The sequence below is a fragment of the Temnothorax curvispinosus genome, unplaced genomic scaffold (genome assembly GCF_003070985.1).
Source record: "Temnothorax curvispinosus isolate PA1 unplaced genomic scaffold, ASM307098v1 QBEX01015209.1, whole genome shotgun sequence".
Classification (NCBI taxonomy): domain Eukaryota; kingdom Metazoa; phylum Arthropoda; class Insecta; order Hymenoptera; family Formicidae; genus Temnothorax; species Temnothorax curvispinosus.
In genome coordinates, this window is record NW_020224989.1 from 16,364 (window position 1) to 24,221 (window position 7,858).

General features: G+C 38.1%; 1 pseudogene; it reads right to left on the reverse strand.

The window, feature by feature from the left end:
- Positions 1-999, reverse strand: part of LOC112465463 — an 8,811-nt pseudogene extending 7,812 nt beyond the window's left edge.
- Positions 1,000-7,858: the final 6,859 nt, after the last annotated feature.

Sequence of the window (7,858 nt, forward strand, 5' to 3'; positions counted from 1 at the left end):
GACCTAAGCTCGGATCGCATGGCTTTTGATTCTAATTGTTCGTATACACATACTTAGCTAAATTAGTTGCAATTAAATTTAATCGCAATTGAAATGCCACAATTAAATATTCAATTAATTGAGTAATTGATTAAAGCCTCAATTGATTAATGCCCAATACTGTTTTTCACAAAGTGCGCTCGCCAGCAATGGGGAAAAAAGTAAATCTTGTCGAGCAGTGTAGCGCTCACGTCGGACGTCACAGATGAGCAGCGTTAGGGCCAGCGCACGTACATTGCCGTAGCGTCTTACGCCTTAAGCCAATCTTACGGCAACGCACGAAGAAAAACGCAACATAACGTACGTAACATAAGATTAATTACGTTACGTTCTTCTTTGTGCGTTGCCGTAAGATTGGCTTGCGTGTTGCGTAACGCAAGATTCTCACGTAAGGCGTAAGACGCTACGGCAATGTTCATGCCCTGGCCCTTAAACTGGGGCTACACTATGCGCGTTTTCGCGAATCAGATTCGTGCTAAGCACACATGGTATACAAATGCACGATTCGCGAATCCGATTCGCGAAAACGCTCATAGTGTAGCCCCAGCATTACGTGAGAATCTTGCGTTACGTGACACGCAAGCCAATCTTACGGCAACGCACGAAGAAAAGCGTAACGTAACGTACGTAACATAAGACTAATTACGTTACGTTCTTCTTTGTGCGTTGCCGTAAAATTGGCTTGCGTGTCGTGTAACGCAAGATTCTCACGTAAGGCGTAAGACGTTACGGCAATGTTCGTGCGCTGGCGCTTACGAACAGCAGGAGGACGTGCAGGATCCTTTCGCGCCGATGAAACGATCGATCCACCCATGGCGGATCGCGGCTACGTGCGACATCGAACCTTTCACGGCACATTGAGACATTTTCACCGAGTAGATAGGGCTCGACCCTTTCTGTCACCTGCGAATCATTCTCGACATCCTGCATAATAGCATTGCTCCGCACGTGTCGCCACATTGGGGAAGCTGCAACAGCAGCAACAGTAGCAGGTAGCAGCAACAACAGTAACGGGCATCCAATTACACGGCTCCTCCGTTTTCGCCGGCACCGTGGCTGTTGATTAACCGGATTAGCGCGCGCGCTTTATGATGTAACCCGTGCAATTCGAGAGACCGCGAATCACCAGCACTATTATCACCGCCGCGTGCCGGCAGTCTCGATTGCCGATGAAACAATTAACACACCCACAACGTAGTCCCTTCATCAACAGCGTCTTCCCGGTCAGATGACGTAAACCAAAAACACGAACCGATCGTTGTTACTCGAATAAAGCCACTCCCAGCACAAAGGACGTTTTCTCGCGTCCAGCCGCGTGGGATTTGCATTGAATCCGCTGGGATTCAATAATGTAGCTGGCTTTTCTGTTTCGCCGCGTACGTATACACATCACCTCGCTGCGGCTTAATAAATTAATGAGGTGCCTCGAAAGACAAGCTTCCGTCACACGTTTACGGGATTTGATGTGGGTTTACGTTATTACACGGTGTTGTTTTATGAATAAATCGCATGCAATAATCTTCGAGCTTCCTGAAACCGTTTGTTACCGCGTCATCGATTATTCGCGTTCCTCGCTCGATCACAAACACGTAGTTAGTTCCGAAAACACTCTTCGGAATTCTGAAACTTCGTCTAAACTGCTCCGCGGTTTACTTTAAAGTTTCATGCAAGGATACGCTTCGGCGACGAGAGACCAACAAAATACTAGCTCTGTTTTTATCAAGGATGTTCCGTCGTTTCCATCTACACAACAGCTCCTTCCATCTTTTGCCAACATTCTTAGGTGCACCGCGATTTCAGATACACCACTCGGTTCAACTCCGTGACCCCGAGAAAGTCCATCGGGAGCGTAGATTGCGTGTGCTCGAGTCGAGGAGTGTATCTCCGCCGATTCCCGTATATAGTCACACTATCATCTAGTCTCCTTAGCCTAGCGAATCTCTATGCTGTTACACTTTCGTCGGAAGAGGAGAATGAGAGAGATTGTTAGGATTTTTCCATTTGACCGCGCGTTGATCTTTAATCCTTTTTAAATAGCCTTCTTTCGCGCTCTAAATTCAAAAAAGTGTGCAAATTGGGAATTTTTTTTATATTTTTATATAATTTTCACAGAAATTTTACGAACTTCAACCTCTTCTGGGTCAAATATTACATTATTCTAGGTCAGATTAGGGTACCGCTTTTTAATGTATTTTTATTCAAATAATGTTAGATCGTCATAAGAGTCATTTCTCAAAAATTTGATCGCGTCTAAAGCTAGGTCTAATCAATAAAATCTTAAAGAATTATATATGAAATAGGGGTAAAAAAGACTGAAAAATATAATAGAATTATAAATAGCCCGATATCTCAAAATTGGCGGAAGTTAAAGCTATCACGGACATTTCTCAAAAAATTCAAAATTATATAAAGGAAGAACCCCTTTACCGATCATCACCTAATTAAATACCAATTTTCCTTTAATGATACTCTATCGGTTAAAAAAAAAAATTTAGCCCAATATTTCAAACTTTGCGGAAGTTAGAACAACCACACCATTTACAATGTGTACATACATACAGACAGCCTATTTTTAAAAAGTGTATTTTTTGACGTTTTATAACATTCTGAACACATTGGCATAGAAAACTAAAAAAACATTGTTTTTTTCTGCCTTTTCAACCCTTCTTTTATATATATATTTTTTAAATTTGGTTGACCTAGCTTTATACGCGATCCTTTAAAAGGTCCATATACGAGTTTTACGAAAACAAAGCTTCCTCTATGAGGAAGCAAAAAGCGAAACACGAATACGGAGGCGACGTGTATTCGGGATTTTTTTTCTTTTAGACTGAATGCCTCACGTAGAATCGACGCTGTAACGTTGTAATGTTTATCGGACCGAATACTTGGCAACGATAAAAGAATCAAGTAACGTGCTATGACGTTATCATTAATGTTATAACTTAATGTCGTTGAAGTATATTTATGGATTTATGACGTTAATTGTGAGATTAATAAAACGTTTCATATCTAATCGCGAATGCGTTCGGTTTGATGTCAATCTTGTTTTCCGCACAAATATAATTTTACATGTTAACAAATTATGCAGCTTTTGATATTCTAAATATGTATGTCATACATATTGCTCATCATACATTGCTTTTATTTCATATATTATCTCTTATATGCAATATTTAAAATATATTTTAAATAAATTTTTTAAATATGACAAAATTTGTTTTAAATTGAAAAAATACGGTAGTGATCCGATGTATTGAAAAGATTTAATAATCCCCTTTACATTAAAAATAAATAAATATACATCTCCGTCTACATATCCCTCTAAATCTCCCTCTAGATTGATTTTGCATTAAAAGAACATTTACGACAGAATCGGGACGTAGGTAGGTAAATAAAAGTTTAAAGAAGAGTCAAAGTAGGTTATACAAGTTGTTCTTGCAATTTTAGTCTTTCAGCGGTACCATAAAGCCGAGTGTAACGCTTACAATTATTTGTCTATGACCGAATACATTATAATTATGAACGTAGTAACAGCGATATGAATAGCAGTTGCTATTTATCGAGTATTGTCGCACAAGGTATAGCATCGATGTGATTGCGAATGACGACGTAGACGTAGAGGATTTTAGATATTACTTACATAAATCTAAAAAAAAAATATATATATATTTTTTCAGAATATATCAAAATCAAGTTACAGTTTCATTATACAGAGCAATTTAATGATCCTTTTAATTGCACGTTTATTTAAGTATCATTTACTTTTAACATACATCAAACGCGATGAAACTCGAAGGATCCTGAATGTAAATGTACTCCGGTAAATAATTCCCAACGTTTTCTCTTTTTAAAAACAAATTTCCTTTAAACGTGCCACGTTTCACCGAAATTATGACAAGAGCCGCAACAAATCGCGCGTTCCTATACGCGATTTTCACAAGCGATCTCTTCTTTAGTCGAACCGTTCCGCTAATTCAATCTATCGATTGTGGTGCCGGTGGTGCGTGATTGCGGCGCGTAGAAGCGGGATGCAATGTAAAGGATCCTACTTTCTACATTGGGGCGCGGCATGGGACTTCTCGGCTCGTGATCCGCGATTTATGCATAGCTCAGTCGGCCCTAGAGACCCTCCAAAGAGAGACTGGCTAATTCGCCGCCATTTGCATGCAAACAGGAAATAGTAGAGATTCTGTCTTCCTCTCTACACTTTCATATTAATACCTCCGTCTTTTCTATTTCCGGTTTGAATGCAAATGGAGACAGAAATAGTTCGCCTTTCTCTCCCTGGAGGATCTCTACGCGTCGGCCCGATCAGGGACTTCGTCGCATCTCGTCACGAAATGCGAGATGACATATCGCGGAATCCGTCGCCGCTGGGGCATGGTGGACTGACCGACTAACTGGCCCGACATCGGCGAGGCGAGGAACACACAGGAATTGGTCCTCGCGACGTCCTCGGACTCCTCGCGCCGCTCTGCACCACGGCGAATGCAGGCAGATATGGTGGTACAATCGTCGATGGACGCGACGGCAATGCGGTACAATCGCGTCCGGTTACGAAACGATGCGTGGCAGAAATTTGATTAGCGTGATAATCGAACAGAGAGCACAAAAGAGCGTCGTACAATACAATGAAAAACCGAGGGCGAGAGGAAGCGAATGTGTCGCGGAGAACGCGATGCTAATTGTTACAGCGTTAATTGTTGTTCGTGATTTAATTGGCGCCGAAATAAAAGTGTCGTGGGAAGCGATCGTACGGGTCACACTGCAACGAGATTGTTGCTTGATTGTACTATCGTCGTTTAAAAAACAATATTCCTCACTGTACAGAGAGTTTTGTTTTAATGAGGATCTGCACAATGTGCGATACGAGTTAAAGATTTCTATTCGAGGAAGAAAATTTGCTTTTATTTCGATTTATTAGTATTGTGCTTTATCTTTTTGTCGAAGACAAAATATAAATACGAATGTTTTTCTCATAAGTTTTTGACGCGTAACGTGCATCATGAGTCAAATTTTTATATGCACTTTTCTTGCTACAAAGAAAGTAAAAAATAACAGAAGAAGAGAGAAAAAGAGAGAATGATAGACAATAGTGACTACGAGGTGGCATGCTTTTGCACTTAATGTTACACAATTTCAGAAAGACATTTTGCACACTAGGTACGATTATGTATCTAAAGAACGAGTTATTGTTTCTACCCGAAGAACAGAGACTGCGTACTGCGGACATTAAAGTGACGCTGTTAAACGACTTTAGTTTACCGTGCCACGTTTTCTCGGTCACTTTCGCGAACTTGTCGTGATACTAATTGCAACTCTATGCTAATTGCAAGAAATTGTTTGTGAAAGAGAAATTGCCGCCGGAAAAAATGAAAAATACTATTTAACCTCTGATTAAGCAGGAAAAGCGTATCAAATCTAATTGAAATCTTTTTCTACATTGTTAAATTCGTAGCGTCAAATTACACTCAATTTAAGTCATTTTTTTACCATTCCTATAGGTCGCCACTGCTCCTACTCAATATATCATTAATTTAACTAAACCAATGAAGTTAAACTAATACTGTCTTGTATTAAAATAATAAATTTTGACAGATATCATAGTTAAAAATAGCAAAATGTTATTTAACTTAAGGTATTGGTTCAAATTTCATCCTTTAATAATTAACAGTGTAACGACTACGTTACCAAACAAGCAAATCAAATTATATGTAATTGTTTAAAACATGTGTTAAATGTGAGTAAATAAAAATTAAACGAATTTAGGTACATGTGTTTTATAGTTTTCATTAATAATGCAATTAATGCTTGAAAAATCGCTCATTATTTTCTCAGTGTTTGCGAGAAAATAATATGGTTTTCTTATAAAAAATATATAAGTGACGTAAGCACATATCCGAGGGATTATAACTGGATTAAACTGCGCTTAAAATAAGAAAACTGCAGGGAGAAATAGCGAGCTAGAGAGTAAAAGATTATATTTGAGTTTGCAATACCTAGTGCAAGCGTATTTATTCCTACGCAACGCGACTATATCTGAATGTTAATAAACAATGTTTCGACAAAACGCAATATGCAATTTTTATCGTCCATATCGATCTTGTGCCTCTAGCACAATCGTTAAATGAAGTTTGCCGTTATCTGTCGCGATTTACGTGATCGTTTATTGCCTAGAAATCCCTTGGAGCATTGTTAACTTGTCGTTATATTCGATAAATCATTGTCCATGACGTGACGAGATATGAACTTTTGTTTGCAGACGCGATAAGAGGCCAATAAGATATTATTATTAAAAATAGATCGTACGTGCTGATCATGAATATTGAATATTATCGCAATCGTTATTAGCCATACAGTAAAGTACAACTTAGGAGATACATATACTGTGACCTGACGTAAATTTTATTTCAGGCTTTTAAAGGTCGGAGTGTTAAATATTAATATTCAAAACCGTGCGACGGCAACCAGTAGAACTTTCACTAAAAAGGTTTTTTCGGCCAAGAAATAGCTTTTCCTCCTACCGATTATTCTGCACACGAATTATTATCTGGAAATTGAATTAATCTTGTCGGCAGAATCGCTTGAACATTTCACTTGCGCTTACTTCACGCACTTCATCGAAATTTTATCGGTCGCGATTTCCGCTGAGTTGTGCCACATGCAACGTCGTCTACTTGAATATGCAAATTATTTAGCTACGAATCGTTACGAAAATTACTCTCCACGCATACCGAATGAAAGTAGAAGCAAGGTTAATTTTTATACCAAAGTTTTGCCGCACGTCGCACAAAGTATCAGTTGCAATTAAGCTGATCTAGGTCGCCGGTATAATCGCGACTTTGTGATACACACGGGATGTGTGTCATACAGAGCGACACGCAGATGTGTATCTTAGAAAAGCGTTACGTTATCACCGCTAATTCAATTAATTAAAAAATCTACGAAGGAATTGCGGATTTCTTTTAACAATACTGACCTTCCTTGATTTTACGTGCCGCAGCATGCTAATTTTGGGTTTTAAATCCGCGAGTATTTCGCTGCATCCTTACGTGTAGCCGGTCACTACGAAATACAACAAAACTCTTGCATTTTTTTTGGCAGAGATTTCTCTTACAGTGTCGTATGTATCGCGTAACACCACTAGGATTATAGATATAGGTATAGGTATAAGTATAGGTAGGTGGAAGATACGGAAGAGCTTTATTGCAACGTGCAAGAGTTTTTAGATAAACGTGAGCCGGCGAGAGAATAGAGAGAAGAAATACTACGAATTTATAAAATTATTATAAAACTTATAAAAAACATTGCTGTACAATTATATTATAAAAATTCCATATCGGTTTGTCAGAAATAAAATATCGTGACTGACAAATATGCGTACATTTCAGTATCAAATTTTTTTTCATGTTAAGGCTCCTGTTCACTCATCTCGAGAAAAAATGGGTATAATATGGTCAAATGTAAAAATCCATAATTAGATATAAAAAGATTTAATAACATATGTAATTTATATTATCATATAATAAAATCCAAAATTTGGCGCGATATGATCTTATCTAATTATGGTTCTACATAAGTATGATTTTTACATCTGACCATATTAACTATACACCCATTTTTCCTCGGGATTGTAGCTATCTTGGATTAATGACGTCAGAAGCGAGAAAAATATCATAAAAATTCTTACGACGTACATTAAAATAAAAATGTTTTTCAATAAGAGTGTTTGTAATCGACAGAATAGAGTAAAATATCGAAAAATCTACTTTAATCCATATATTTCGAATTGAATTGTGCTAATCAAGGAGGAAAA